General features: G+C 39.8%; 1 protein-coding gene across 1 annotated transcript in view; it reads left to right on the top strand.

Annotated features, from left to right (window-relative positions):
- PSD3 (pleckstrin and Sec7 domain containing 3) overlaps positions 1 to 14,771 on the top strand; it is a 496,191-nt gene that overhangs the window by 1,783 nt on the left and 479,637 nt on the right. The window lies entirely within an intron of this gene.

Raw genomic sequence — 14,771 nt, 5'->3', positions numbered from 1 at the left:
ATTTGCCAATCTGAATGAGTGTTGGCTTTAAAAAAAGGTTTTGTTGACACTGTTCATTTCATTTGTGACCAAAGAATAATACGTGCTTTACTGTGTACGTGTGTTAAGAGCTTCAATTTTGCTCTTAATTAACTACTAGCACTTAAAAAAGTGAGATATCTCAGAAATCCTTTTAGGCTAGTAAATCTTGGGAATTTGGAAATAAAAATAATATAAGACGGCAAATAGTTCCCTGAAAAAGGGAAATTCAGTGATACTTTCCATCCATGGTTCTGTTCACTTTCTAAAACCTTGGTATTTGTTTGCTGACCCTGGTGGAAAATATGAGTGGGATTTAGCCTGGCATTTTTCTAAAAAAACATGTCTAAGGCATTACTCCTTTTAGAGGTGATTTTTCTTCTTTAGAAATTCTGGAGTCATCTGTCATCATTCATAAACTAAGACACCAGTGTGGTAATGGATTAGGCCCAGTCTTGATTAAGAAGTGCTGGGGCAAAAAACGTGTGAATGTTAAAATGTGTATGTACTTTGGCTTCCGGACTGGTTTGTTTGAGGTTTACCTGACGTAATGTTGTCACTTGCCAATTATGAAAAGAGCATTTCTTTGCGTTTGGGTTGGATTAAGAAATAAGTAATGGATGATGATCCTTCTCAATTTTTAGAAACGAATTCAGACACGATTGAGGTTTAGGCAGCCTGTGAGAAATAATCTGGTGATCAGTAGGTGACCAAAGCCCCCTTACCTGAGCATGTGACTCAGGCTTACAGATACCTTGGGGTCCAGGCTCACCTCCAGTCACTGCTGCTTTGATAGTTCTCAACATTTAGGACTCTCCCCATGCAGTGGTGGCCAGGCGCAGAGGTCCTTGGCTTCCCTTTGCTAAGAGTGGAGACATTTCCACCTAGGGTACTGCCTCTCAGCTCTTCCTATGTTCTTTCACAGTTAAATCAGCTGAACCTTAGTTTAGGGTAGTGCACCATCCAGGTGAAATCCCCCAGAGCATTTGTTCATAGTGTCCATGTCTGGACAGCTTTCGTTTGTGGTATTGTTTGCAGTTTCAGAGATTTGCTGGAAAGAATTTTAGCAGTGGCATTATTTTTTGAGAGCGTGTCCCTTTGTACCTTTCCTGTGTTTCTTTTTTCTTTTTTTTTTTCTAAATTGGAGTATAGTTGCTTTACACCTTTACACTGCTGTGCCCAGAAGGTCAACAAACTGGGGCCCTGTTGGTGCTGAGCAGGCAGGATTTTGTTGACACTCCAGGGCACAGAGGTGGTGAGGCGTTTTCTCTTTCGGGCACACCTGTGGTGTGAGGGAGTCACCAGCTTCTCTCCCCATCCTCCGTGTAAGCGCCAGGCCCTGGCCACAGCTGACCACTCATTCTCCAGGCCTGTTTAACTGTGAACAACCATCTAGTTTGAAATTCCCTTTTCGCTGGTCACAGGCCAGTGAGATGAATCAGAATAACTTGTACATGTCGATGGACATTTTTGGAAGTTTATCCTTGGGGTTAGGGTAAGAGGGAAAATGAACATTTTGGCCTGAGCCTCTCTTTTTACCTAGTAGCTTCGTGTGGGTTGTCTGAGAAGCAGCATTTTCCTTTAAGTTTCAAATTATGGCCTAACTTTTGGAAAGTGCTTATTTCATGTGATATTTTCAAGCGTGATGCATTGTTACAGTCACAGCTAATATTTATTGAGATCTTATTGTGTGTTTTCACACAGGTTACCTCTAGTCCCCATGACAGCCCCATGCGGTCAGTACTGCCATTATCTCCAGTCTGAAGTCTGGAGAGGTTAAGTAACACAGCTAATAAGGGGCAGAGCTGAGATTTAAACTTGGCAGTCCAGTGGTCTTAACCACCATTCTGCTTCTATGTACTCAAAGTTAGCATTGTGTTGGGGCTTCCCTGGTGGTGCAGTGGTTGAGAGTCCGCCTGCCGATGCAGGGGACACGGGTTCGATCCCTGGCCCGGGAAGATCCCACGTGCTGCGGAGCAACTAAGCCCGTGCGCCACACTACTGAGCCTGCGCTCTAGAGCCCGTGAGCCACAACTACTGAGCCTGCGTGCCACAACTGCTGAAGCCTGCGCGCCTAGAGCTCGTGCTCCACAACAAGAGAAGCCACCACAATGAGAAGCCAGCGCACTGCAACGAAGAGTAGCCCCCGCTCGCCACAACTAGAGAAAGCCCGTACACAGCAACGAAGACCCAGTGCAGCCAAAAAACAAACAAACAAATAAATTTATTAAAAAAAAACATTTAGAGGCACTAAGGTCATATTTCAGAGTGTCAAACCTCACAGCCTGTAAATACTGAAACTACTGTATTTAAGAACCCTTTCATGGAATACTTTCATAGAATCAGTGAGTTACCTCCAAATCAGTATTGTTCAATAGAACTTTCTGCTGTGATGGAAATAGTTTATATCTGTGCTGTCTAATATGGCAGTCAGTAGCTGCATGTAGCCACTGAGAGCATTTGAAATATGGCTAGTGAGATTTAGGAACTGAATTTTAAATTTTATTTAATTTCAGTGAACTTAATTAGCCTCATATGGCTAATGGCTAATATATCGGGACAGCACAGCTCTAGACCAGAAATGCTCTACTAGATGCTAATGGTTGTCCTGGGCAGTCAGTTCCCACTTGACCGTCTGGTTGCTTATGGTATGTTTACTGACTGGGCTTTGCTAAGTTTTTAGTTTTGTATGTGTTTACCCCATCATTTCTGATAAGTACAAAAGCAGTGAGAGTATATGGGGGCATGGGATTTTAATGGAAATGAAAGTGGAGATAGAATCACTGAAAGTGATGAGAAGAAGAAAAATGTATTCAAGAGTAAGAACTATACTAAAGAAAAAAAATTGTGTAACAGGTAGCGTGCAGTTGACAGTACTCAGCAAGATGGAGGAAAAGCTTTTGATAAAATAGAAAAACGAGTGTCTGGCTGAGATCCACTATTATATTAATTCATGAGCTGGCTGTGAGTTGTTTGAGAACTTACAGAGATGGTGAGAGCACTGCCGTTGACTTTTTTTTTGTTACAAGCTGTGGATAGTTCAGTAGCTCCCAGCTCCCTTTGAATCTGCATAGCATCACAGTCCAGGTGGGTAGTGCTGGATATTCAAGTGGCTAAGGTCTTTCCTGGGACCCCTCAAAGCTGTCTTGGAGGCCCAATAGATTTTCAAAGTAGATGAAGCTGAGTAGGAAAGATTTCTGTATTGCATGAATTTTGGCAAGGAGCATGCCTAGCTTTAAAAGTACATGTTAGTAGAGGTGCTTCAGACCACAGAATGGAGAAAAAAATCTTACTCTTTATCCCCAAATACTTTTCAGTCTGGGAGGTAGACAGCCACATTTACAGATGCCAGGGTTTCTCCAGGGTCAGGCGTGTAGGAATAGCCTTGAGTATAATAGCATGTGTGAAATCATGAGAGAATTCTCATGGTTAGGCTTCTGTTGGAATACCTGACTATTTTGAGTTTTCTAACTTGTGGTGAAAACACAATGATATCAAGGCATAACACTGCAAAAATGTGGGGCTAGGAAGAGGAGAAAGAATAACATGTATTCTGTATTTACGGTGTGGCAGGCACCATGTGAAGCAGTGTGTGTATATGTGTGTGTGTGTGTGTGTACGTGAATTTACATATTCTTTTTTTTTAAAATAAATTTATTTAATTTACTTATTTATTTTTGGCTGTGTTGGGCCTTCGTTGCTGTGCCGTGGGCTTTCTCTAGTTGCGGCGAGCGGGGGCTACTCTTCATTGTGGTGTGCAGGCTTTTCACTGCGGTGGCTTCTCTTGTTGCACAGCAAGGGCTCTAGGCATGTGGGCTTCAGTAGTTGTGGCGCGCAGGCTCAGTAGTTGTGGCCTGAGGGCTCTAGAGCGCAGTCTCAGTAGTTGTAGCGCACGGGCTTAGTTGCTCTGCGGCATGTGGGATCTTCCCGGACCAGGGCTCGAACCTGTGTCCCCTGCATTGGCAGGCGGATTCTTAACCACTGCGCCACTAGGCAAGCCCAGTTTACATATTCTTATATGTTCTTTACAATGTTGTAAGCTAGGTAGTATCCCCATTTTCAGAGGATGAAATTGAGGCTCATGGAGGTTAAATGGGATTCCTTTTTAAAACAAGTTTATTGAGATAAAATTCACATACCACACAGCTCATCCATTTAAAGTGCATATTCATTGATTTTTAGTACATTCACAGAGTTGTGCATTCATACTCGTAATCAACTTTAGAGTATATTCATCACCCCAAAACAAACTTTGGATCCATTAGCTGTTTCTCCGTAATCCTGCTATTGCCCCCATTCCCTGACCGAGGAATCACTATTCTATTTTCTGTCTCTATGGGTTTGCCTATTCTGCACATATCATATAAATGGAATCATACAGTATGTGGCCATTTGTGACTGGTTTCTTTCATTTAGCAAAATGTTTTCAGTGCTCAGCCATGCTGTAGCATGTGTCAGTACTTCATTCCTTTTTTATTGCTGAGTAATATTCAATTGAATAGCCAGGACATATTTTATTCATTCATCAGATAGTGGTTCCCTCCCCCGCTTTTGGCATTTAGGAATAATGTTGCTGTGAACATTCATGTGCAAGTTTTTGTGGGGACATATGCTTCCATTTCTCTTGGGTATGTACCTAGGAGTGGAATTGCTGGGTCATATTGTAACTCTGTGTTTGACACTTGGATGAACTGCCAAACTGATTTTCACAGGGGCTGCACTACTTTACATTTCTATCAGCAGACTATGCGAGTTCCCATTTCTTCATATCCTCATCAACACTTGTTATTTTCTGTCTTTCTGATTTTAGCCATCTTAGTGGGTATTAAGTGGTATTTCACTCTGGTTTTGCGTTTCCCTAATAATGTTGACCATCTTTTCACATGCTTTTTGGCCATTTGTTTATCTTCCTTTGAGAAATGTCTATTCAGATCATTTGCCCTATGAAAAATTGGGTTGTCTTCTTATTGAATTGTAAAAAAGTTCTTTATATTCTGGATGCAAGTCTCTTGTCAGGTATATGCTTTGCAAAAATCTTCTCCCATTCTGTGGGTTGTCTTTTCACTTCCTTGTTTCTGTCCTTTGAAGTAAGTGAGGTTCTTTTTCTTAAGCAAAGCTTGGGTGGGCATAGCACACTTATAGGTCCTCACATATTTGCTGAAGTCAGTCACCACAATAATTTGTAAAATAGTTTGTATAATGAATATCATTGTTTTGGGGTTTCTGGTTGGAAAAAAGGATGGATTTAACTTTTGCCTAAGTTACTTAAGAGGAAAGCAAAGCTCTGAGGATTTGAGACCTTTGTGTGTATTGAAAAGAAATTTTCGAAGTTGTTTCTTTGGAGTCTTTTATGTACAGAAAATGCTGCTTTCCTCTTGGATTAGAGAACTGCTTGAAAGGAAAAGGACACCCTGCCTAAAAGACCCCTCTTGTAGGTCCTGTAATTTTATGATCTGAATAGAGGTTCCCAAACTAATTTGTCACAAGAATCACCTGGTTTTAGATTTCTAGGGCTGCCTGAAGGTCTGGTTCAGTAGTTCTGAGGCGGCACTTTTCATAATGACCCCACATGATTAAGATCAGGAACATTTGAGAAACTCTCATCTAAACTGGTGATAATCATGACCTTTTAGTGGTTGCCCCTAGAACTTAAGGGGCAAGTTAAGTTCTTGGTCTTAGTGGGTGTGGTCTCCGGGTGGCAAACATCCCTCCCTGAGGGTGATTACAGAGAGCTGATCCAGCCAGTCTGGCTACTTTGCTTAGGGAGCTACGGATCTTGATCCAAGGCAACCCACATTCTCTTTCCCTCCCCTCATATAGTAGAGGTGGTTCCACTATAAAAATTTAAACCAGGTTCACAAACATTTCAAGTCATAAGGTTGCCACTACCCTCTTGAAAGTATTCCTCCCTCCCCTTTCTTCCCCTTTAAGATGTGTCCCTGTTTTCTTACCATTGCTGAATCCCTGGCGGCCTTCCATAGCCGCACAGATCTCTGTGAGACCCAGTGGTGAGAAGAGGTCATGGAAAGGAAAACAGTTCGAATTTTACATAATCCTTACTTACACTTTGCTTGTTTTGGGTGGGTGGTCAGGGTCTCCTAAAGGATTTGATAAATGTGATGTTGGGCCAGCTTCATTTAACAGGGGATGGGGACACTCCTGTGCCTGGGTCACCAAGTGAGAGGCAGTGCAGTATATGGTTAGAATGTGGCCTTAATAATGCTTGAGAGGGGCTTAGTGCCTGCAGTAAAACAGTAAGTGGACAGTAAATGTGACCTGGATGGTAGGTTATACTTATCTGGGTAGGAGGTGGAATTATTTCCATTCTTAAAATCACACAGCTGTTAACTAGTAAAACTGGTTTTTCTTGTTCGCTATATTGTGATTGCTTGTAGATACGCAGTGTGGCAGCCAAGAGGAAAATTCTGGCACTTTGAATGGTGCTTTGGCACATAGTAGTCACTCAATGAGTTAAACACCACAGACTATTGAATCGCTAAGCCCAGGAACCCTTCCAAGCATGTGTGGACAGAATAGGTGCTCTGATACTGACCCTGGTCTTGTGGTGGAGTAGAATTTCCAGAGTCAGCAGGGTTTCTGGCCTGATCGTTTTTTGCCGTTGCTTTGGTGTGTGGTCTTCTTGTACCTCCTGCTTTGGGGAAGTGGAATTTTCCCCACTTTGCAGATGTTCATGGGCTGCATTTAGTGCTCCAGGTGTGTGACTTTCATTACAGCCTTCTTGCAAATGACAACCTAGGGCATAAAGGTAAGAGTAATGTGTTAACTGTGAACTTCCTCACATAGGTCTTTCCCTTCTGGCAGAGGCATTTCATAGAAGTAGATTACAGGTGTAGGCTGTGTTTGCATGGTGTGATATAACCGTCTCAGAGACCTGATTCATTCATTCTTTTGATTTTATCACTTTTTAAAATTCTTGATTCATTTCTTCCTACCTTCCTTGTGTGGCTTATATGTCAGTCGATTGTCTCTTGTATTGATAGGTTCTATCTGGGGAAAAAAATCTAATTAAATATAGTGTAATATTCTAAAGCTGGAGCTTTAAGTAAAGATATATTTACTTAAAATACTTTAAATTTTATTTTATTTGTATATAAATATATTTATATATTTAAAAGAACTTGATAGCTTCAGAGTAATTAAGGTCAATATTTTAGAAGCACTACTAAAATAAATATCTGTGATTATTTAATGAGAAAATGTTTTAATTTATAATATCATTATATACCAAAAAGTTCACAGGGGAGTTAAAAGGATAATGGTAATTTCTTGGTGTATGTAGGGATAATTGCATTATGAATCCTCATATATGACAAATATTTTATAAATTTTATTTTGCCTCCATTTAGTAAAAACAATTAAAAATAAACCGCTGTTGGTAGAATTCTGTTATGGTCATTTAATGGCTTATTTCTAAAGCATTCCATTTAGCTTTCATGGAAACAACTCTTTCTTGTTATACACATATATAATCGCTCTACATAATATTTAATTAAATTACATAATATTGGCATAAATCAGTTTGGGAGCAAACACAATTGATTCTGGTAACCATCAGCTCGGTGATCAGAGCAGAATTTCAGAGCCTTGATTACTAGCCATGAGCACCAGGTTATAATGGGCTTCAGCTCGGATGTTTCACAGGGTGCCTGATCATCCTGGAGCTGGCTAACTGCCGGCTGGTGAGAACTTCTGCTGTATATGTAACTTTAGAAACCTGATAGACTATGTGAGTATTGATAAGGTAGAGAAATTGGGACACTTTCCATTTTGTTGTAGAATCACTTTTAGCTTTTATCTGCCTCATATCACTTCCATTTGTGTACACAGTTACTAAACTCCTAAATAATTTATTTCTGCATCTAAATGTTTTTGAAATTAGTTGGCTTTCTTTTTACCTGGAAGATACTTTTAAGTTCTTTTAAACTATGGTTTATAAAAATATGACCCACCCATTTCTTTCTGTTAACTGAATGCACTGCTAACAACAAAATAACTTTTTTTCTGTCTCATACCGTTCACTGGTTACACCCAGATTTTATACAGCATTAAAACATTAAGTGCTTTGTACTTTGTGTCATAATTTCTCTATCATTTGAAGAAATTAAAGTCCATTATATTGGCCTGGAGACTTTCACCTGCTTCAGGAAGGGTGTACCTATTGAGACCCATCTTTTCATTGTGCTCTGGTGAAGTAAGGTCTAGGGTTTTGAGAAATCCTACTACCCTTGGAGTGTTTTAGAGTATCTCTCAGTTTAGAGAACTATTTCTTTACAGTTATTCAGGTTTTGTATGAGATTAATTTAATTATCAAGTTGGAGCACCTTTGTTTTTTCTACAGTATCTGAATATTTATATGCATACAAAGTGCCATATTAAGATACAACCCTTTTATAAGGCTGCAAGATATACTATCATAGTTCACATGCAGCTCTGTATTACTGTAATCTTTCATTCATTCATGTATTCATTAAACAAATATTTATTGAGTGCCTCCTAAGTATCAGGCATTATTTTAGGTACTGGGGATACTGTGGTCAACAAAATAGACCCCAAAATTCTAACTCTTGCAAGGTGAGACAGACTCTGTGTGTGTGTGTGTGTGTGTGTGTGTATGTGTGTGTATGTGTATGTATGTATGTGTGTGTATGCACGCGCGCTCCTGTATATGTGTGTATAGTACTTTGGAGAAAAATAAAACAAAGGAGGGAGGTTAGGAATTGGGAGGGAGTTGAAATTTTAACTAGGATGGTCAAGGATGGCCCCCCTGTGGTGACTTGTATAATGAAAGGCCTGAAGAAGGTGAAGGGAGTCATGTGGCTGTCTTGGGGGAAGAGGGGCCAGCAAATGCTAGTCTTGAGGCTGAGGCATGCTTTCCGCCTTCTGGGAACTGCAAGACTGGTGTGGCTGGCGTAGTGCAGGCAGGGAGGAGAGCAGACACCAATTCCTGTAAGGCCACTGGTCCCATAGGCTGTTGCAAGGCCTTTGGCTTGTACTCGAGTGAGCAGAGAAGCTGGTGGAGAGTTCCACATAAAGATTTGACATGATCTGGCTTATGTTTTAAGAGGACGCATTGCTGTTGTGTCTCATGAGACTAGACCTAAGTGGAGAAGGGCAGAGATAGGGAAAGCAGTTAGGAAGCTATTGTAGTAATCTAGGTGAGCGATTGTGACCGCTTGGACCAGGGTGGTCTGTTTTGAAGATAGAGTGCAAAAGATTTCATGGTTGACTGGATGTGAGATGTGAGAGAAGTCAGTGGTGAATTGCAAGGTTTTGACCTCTGCAGCTTGAAGGGGGTAGGGAGAAGCTGATTTGGAGGGAAGGATCAGGAGCTCAGTTTTGGAGATTCCCAGTGGGCAGTGGATATGCTAGTTTGGATTTCAGAGGAGAGGTCTGGGCTACAGATAAACATTTGGGAGCTGTCAAAATGTAGAGACTGGAGAAATCCACAAGGGAGTGAGTGTAGATAGAAAAGAGGTTCAGGGCCAAGAACCTGGGCTACTTCTGCACTGAGGTTGGGGAGATGAGATGGAACCAGTAAAGGAGAATGAGAAAAAGCTGCTGATGAGGTAGGAAAACCAGGAGAGTGCCATGCCTTGGGAGCCAAGTAAGTGAAGACACTGTTTCAAGGAGGATGAGTCAGATACTGAAGAGGGGAAGTACAGTGATGGTCAAGGTCTCGAATTGACTTAGGGATTTAGCAATGGGGAGGTCATTGGTGAGCTTGACAGCAGCAATTGTGGTGGAGTAGTGGGGACCTACAATTGATGGTGAGGACAAGAGACAACAGGAGTAGGAAATGGGAACATCAAACGTGGACAAATATTTCAAGGATTCTTGTTGTAAAGGGAAGGTGAATAAATACGGCTGAAGGGAAAATGAGGTCAAGAAAGGTTTTAAAATGTGGAAAGTAGCAGCATGTTTGCTGATAGCAGACAGTGAAGAGGAAAAATGGAATGATCCTTCATGTAGCAGCATAATTCCCTTTCAGAAGAACTTTGGTTTAGTTTAAAACAGCTAAAATCATTTAGCTTACTATTGTGAACACTAATTTTTGTTAATGTAGCCTATATTTTCAACGTACAAAATTCTTATCTTCCCATCTCTATCGAGGGAGGTCCAAGCTGGAGAGGATATATGTATACATATAGCTGATTCACTTCGTTGTACAGCAGAAACTAACACAACATTGTAAAGCAATTATACTCCAATAAAAAAAAATCGAACTTTTTCTTTTCTCTGAGCCTTTAAATAAATGTTTTTTTTGTTTGTTTGGATCGTTTCTGTTCATCTTTTTCAACCTAAGGGAGTCCCTAGTTCTGCACCAGTATGCATGGGCCTGAAGTATACTCTGTCCATACACTTCAGTAACTGCTGACTTTTTTTTCAGACTTCATTTTTTTTAAGAGCAGTTTTAGTTTCGCAGCAAAACTGAGAGGAAGGTACAGAGATTTCCCATGTACTTCCAGCCCACACACATGCATAGCCTCCCCATTACCAACATCCCCATCATACGGTACACTTGTTGCAATTGATGAACCCACATTGACACATCGTGATCACCCAAAGTCCACAGTTTACATTGGGGTTCACTCTTGGTGTTGCGCATTCTTGGGTTTGGAAAATGTATAATGATGTGTATCCTTCATAATAGTAGAATATTTTCACTGCCCTAAAAAGCCCTCCCTTCTACCCCAGCCTCTGGCATCCACTGATCTTTTTACCATCACCATGGTTTTGCCTTTTCCAGAATGTCATACAGTTGGAATCATGCAGTGTATTGCCTTTTTCAGATTGGTTTCTTTCACTTAGTAATATACACTTAAGGTTCCTCCATGTCTTTCCATGGTTTGATCGCTCATTTCTTTTTAGTGCTGAATAATGTGCCATTATCTTATGTACCAAAATTTATTTATCCATTCACCCAGGACAGTATGGTTGCTTCCAGGTTTTGACATTTATGAACAAAGCTACTATAAACATCCATGTGTAGGTTTTTGTGTGGGCATAACTGCTTGGGCAAATAACCAAGGAGTATTGTATGGATTGCTGGATTGTATGGTTAGAGAACGTTTAGATTTGTAAGAAACTGCCAAACTGTCTTCCAAAGTGGCTGTACCATTTTGCATTCCCATCTGCAATGAATGGGAGTTTTTGTTGCTCCATAGCCTCATCAGCATTTGGTGTTGTCAGTGTTCAGGATTTTGACCATCCAGATGACTGTGTAGTGGTATCTCACTGTTTTATTGATCTTATCTCTGGCACAGATTTCCCACAGTCCTTTAAGCAGGTATGGAATCCTCTGGGTTTTCCAAGAATATATTTAGTCAACAAAATAGTCATTGCATGCATTATACATATATGGTCCTGTGTTTACAGATAACAGCCACAGGGCAACAGATGGCTGATAAAAAACAGGAAGAATCTAAAGATACAGATGTCTCTGGCTCTTGTGTGGATTAGTAGTGGCTTCTGTGCATGCTGTGCAAATCATCTTGGGACACTGTAGAAATGCAGATTTTGACTCTTTAGGTTTGGGGTGGGGCCTGGGATCCTGCATTTCTAAAAAACTCCCAGGTGATGCCAGTGATGCTGGTGCACCTCATTTTGAGTAGAGAGATATCAGAGGTACTACTTCTGAGCTTAAGTTTTTTCCTTAAGGTTTTGCTTTTGTTCTCTTCCTACTTTCTCTTATTTCCATACTGGGTCCTCTCTAGTGGGAATTCTCAGAACATACAGCATTTCAGTATTTTCTGCTTTCTAACTTTGCATTTCTTTGATCTCTGCAAAAAGCCTACTGGCTTCTGGGTGTTTGTTTAGTAAATAGGTAGTAATGAGGCAAGTGTCATACGTATTATCTGTGGAAGGCCAGACTCTCAGGCTCGTAAATCCCCAGGCCCTTTTTCTCTTGGGCATCTGAACATACGCTTCTGTGCTTTGAAGACCCAGAGGCAGGGTCCAGCACTGGGGCCAAATTGCCAGTTCAGGTGTGTGTTCAAGCGTGATCAGCTGTCTAATGCTCTGGACACTTCTGTGCTAAGTCTAGCTCTCCTGATGGAGGTTAGTTGCTGAGCTGTGTTATAGAAGTAAATTCTGTCAGCTTGTGGAAAGTAGAGGAAATCTCTTAAATTAGCACATGCTGATAAAAAGCTTCTCAGACGGCTCTAAAATTGAAGAGTCACTCATCAAAGGTCATTTTTGGGGGGAGTGGGGGAGAGTTTGAAATTAATTATATGTAAACTGAAAATTTATTTAAGTTCTATGTTTCGTTTCTGCTGTGATTTAGATCATATATCTTGTCCTGAATCTAATTTTCATGAGGCATATTCTTTAGGATCATCTGTGTCAGTGCTGTCCAATATAAATATGTGTTATATATATAATTTTAAATTTTCTAGTAGTCACCTTAAAAAAGTAAAAAGAAATAGGTGAAATTAATTTAAATAATATATTTAACCCATTGTATCAGAAATGCTGTCATTTCAATATGTAATAGGTATAAAAATTATTAATGAGGTAATCTGTTTTCTTCTTCTTCTTACCCTAAGTGTTAGTGATCTGACATGTATTTTTTATTCACAGCACTTCTGCCATATTTCAGGTACCAAATGGCTCCATGTGGTGCTGTATTGGACAGTGCTGATCTATATGCAGAGAAGTTGCAGGTGTAATAAATACAGTTTTGTTTGTACCTTTATTTCATCATTCTCTGTGAATCTCAACATATTATTTGCTATAGTGATAGCATTTATGGCTAGCTAAATATTAAAATTGGGGTGGAATTTTTAGTATTAATTTAAAAATCTACCCTAAAATGAATAGATGAATGTATGGAAAATAGAAAATTATAAATATGCAAAAAAATGCTAAGCTGCCAGCTGACTTCAGCAATGGCTAACAGAGGTGAGGGTCTATATAAATTAAAAATGGCTGAGACTTTCAGATAAGTTTTAGCAAAATTATTTAGGATAATTTGCTTCTTCAGATGATTTCTGAGAAGTAGTTACAACAGCAACATCAGTAAGAGTTTTGAAAGGTGAGAAGCACCATTCTGAACACACTTCATGTCCATTTTCATTTGATTCCCACAAATCCCTATAAGGTAGGTAGGTACTGTGATGACTTGCATTTTGAAGATGGGGAACCTGAGACCAGAAAGGTGTAGTAATTTGCCCCAGGTCACCAAGTGGGTAGACTGTGGATCTAGGATTTGAACTCTAGACAGTCTGATCCCAGAGCTTACTTATTTCAAGTCTGTGCCAGATGGCTTCCTCAGTATGTCCCAGTGATGCCTTGTTAAATTGTGTGATTCAGGGGTAAAGAGTGGGGATTGCTTGATTTATGAAATCGTTGTGTTCTGAAAACTTGAGTATAAATTAACTCTTTAAATAAATCTTTTGCCATTAATTTGTCTTAATTTCAGAATTGCTTTATCTTGACTTCTGACTGATCTTCAATTTAAGTTGGGCCTCAGCACTTAATTTCTCTGCCCAACCCTGACTTGGGGAAAGAACAGCTAGTGATATATAAGGGAAACCTTCCTTGTAGTAGAGGACTAGAGCTTACAGCTTGATTGGGAGGATACGGCTCTAATACTAGTAAAAGATGATTATAACTTACAGTTAAGTGCAGTCACAGCAGCAGTCATTTATTTTTATACTCATTATCTTTTTTAATCATTAAAATGATGCTGTAGGGTTGGTTTTATCTTCCTCAATAAATAAGTGCCAAAAACAGTGCATTGTATCTGAAACAGACTCCATGTATTCAATTCTGGGTGTCACCTTTCAAGACAGACATTAGCAATGAAAGGACAGCTAGGTATGTGAGTGGTGGGTGAATGGTCAGAAAATCATGTGATATTAGGAGAGGTTGTAGAAACTTTAATCTTTAGCTTAAGGAAAGAAGACTTAGTGGCAGAATAGTTGTTTTTAAGTATTTGGAACAAGGACTGTGGTCTAAAGAGAAACCTGACTACAGGAAAGGAATATGTACACTTACTCCATCTTTCTCCAAAGAATTATGGGAGAAATTTACAGAAAAGCAGATTTTTACTTCGAAATAATAAAGCACTTTTTCACAGAGCTGTTTGAAAAACCAAACCACTTTCTGTTTACATGTGTTTGGACAGAGAATAGGTCCCTACCTGGATATTTAGATTAAATGCTTGCATTTGGAAGATTCGGATTATAGGAATTGGCTATTGGGTGAGTTGTCCAGTTGGTCAAATGAAAGACCCTTTAAGTTCTTTCCAGTCTTGGGGGTTTGTGATAAATTGTGTTCTAAAATCAGATTTTTTGTAATGTAAATAATTACTACCTCAGTTTTGGAAGTTAAGTTGGAGATTGGAAATTAAGTTGGAGATTGTGATTTAATAATAGAATGTCAGAGCAAAGAAGGACCTTAGAAATCTTGAGGTCTAACCTCATTTTGCAAATGAGGAAACTGAGAAAGTTAGAGAAAATAAAGACCCAGTTGGACAAGTACTCAGCTCGTATTGACTTCAGCTGCACTGCTTTTTTTTCTCACTACAATTACTACTGTATAGGTGGAACAGACTAAATCACCTACAGCACATTTTGAAAGGTCCTTTTTAATCTTCTCTAGAGCTAACAGAATAAAGCAGCCTTAAGTTCATTTTGTTCTAATTGGGGCACACTTGAGTCCTTTTTTTGTTACCTCATCTGAACTTGAAACTCAGTGATTTTCCTAAAGACAAGCTTTCTGTTTCTTCA

Source organism: Lagenorhynchus albirostris, chromosome 21, assembly GCF_949774975.1.
Source record: "Lagenorhynchus albirostris chromosome 21, mLagAlb1.1, whole genome shotgun sequence".
Classification (NCBI taxonomy): Eukaryota; Metazoa; Chordata; class Mammalia; order Artiodactyla; family Delphinidae; genus Lagenorhynchus; species Lagenorhynchus albirostris.
This window is presented reverse-complemented; position numbering and strand designations above follow the sequence as displayed.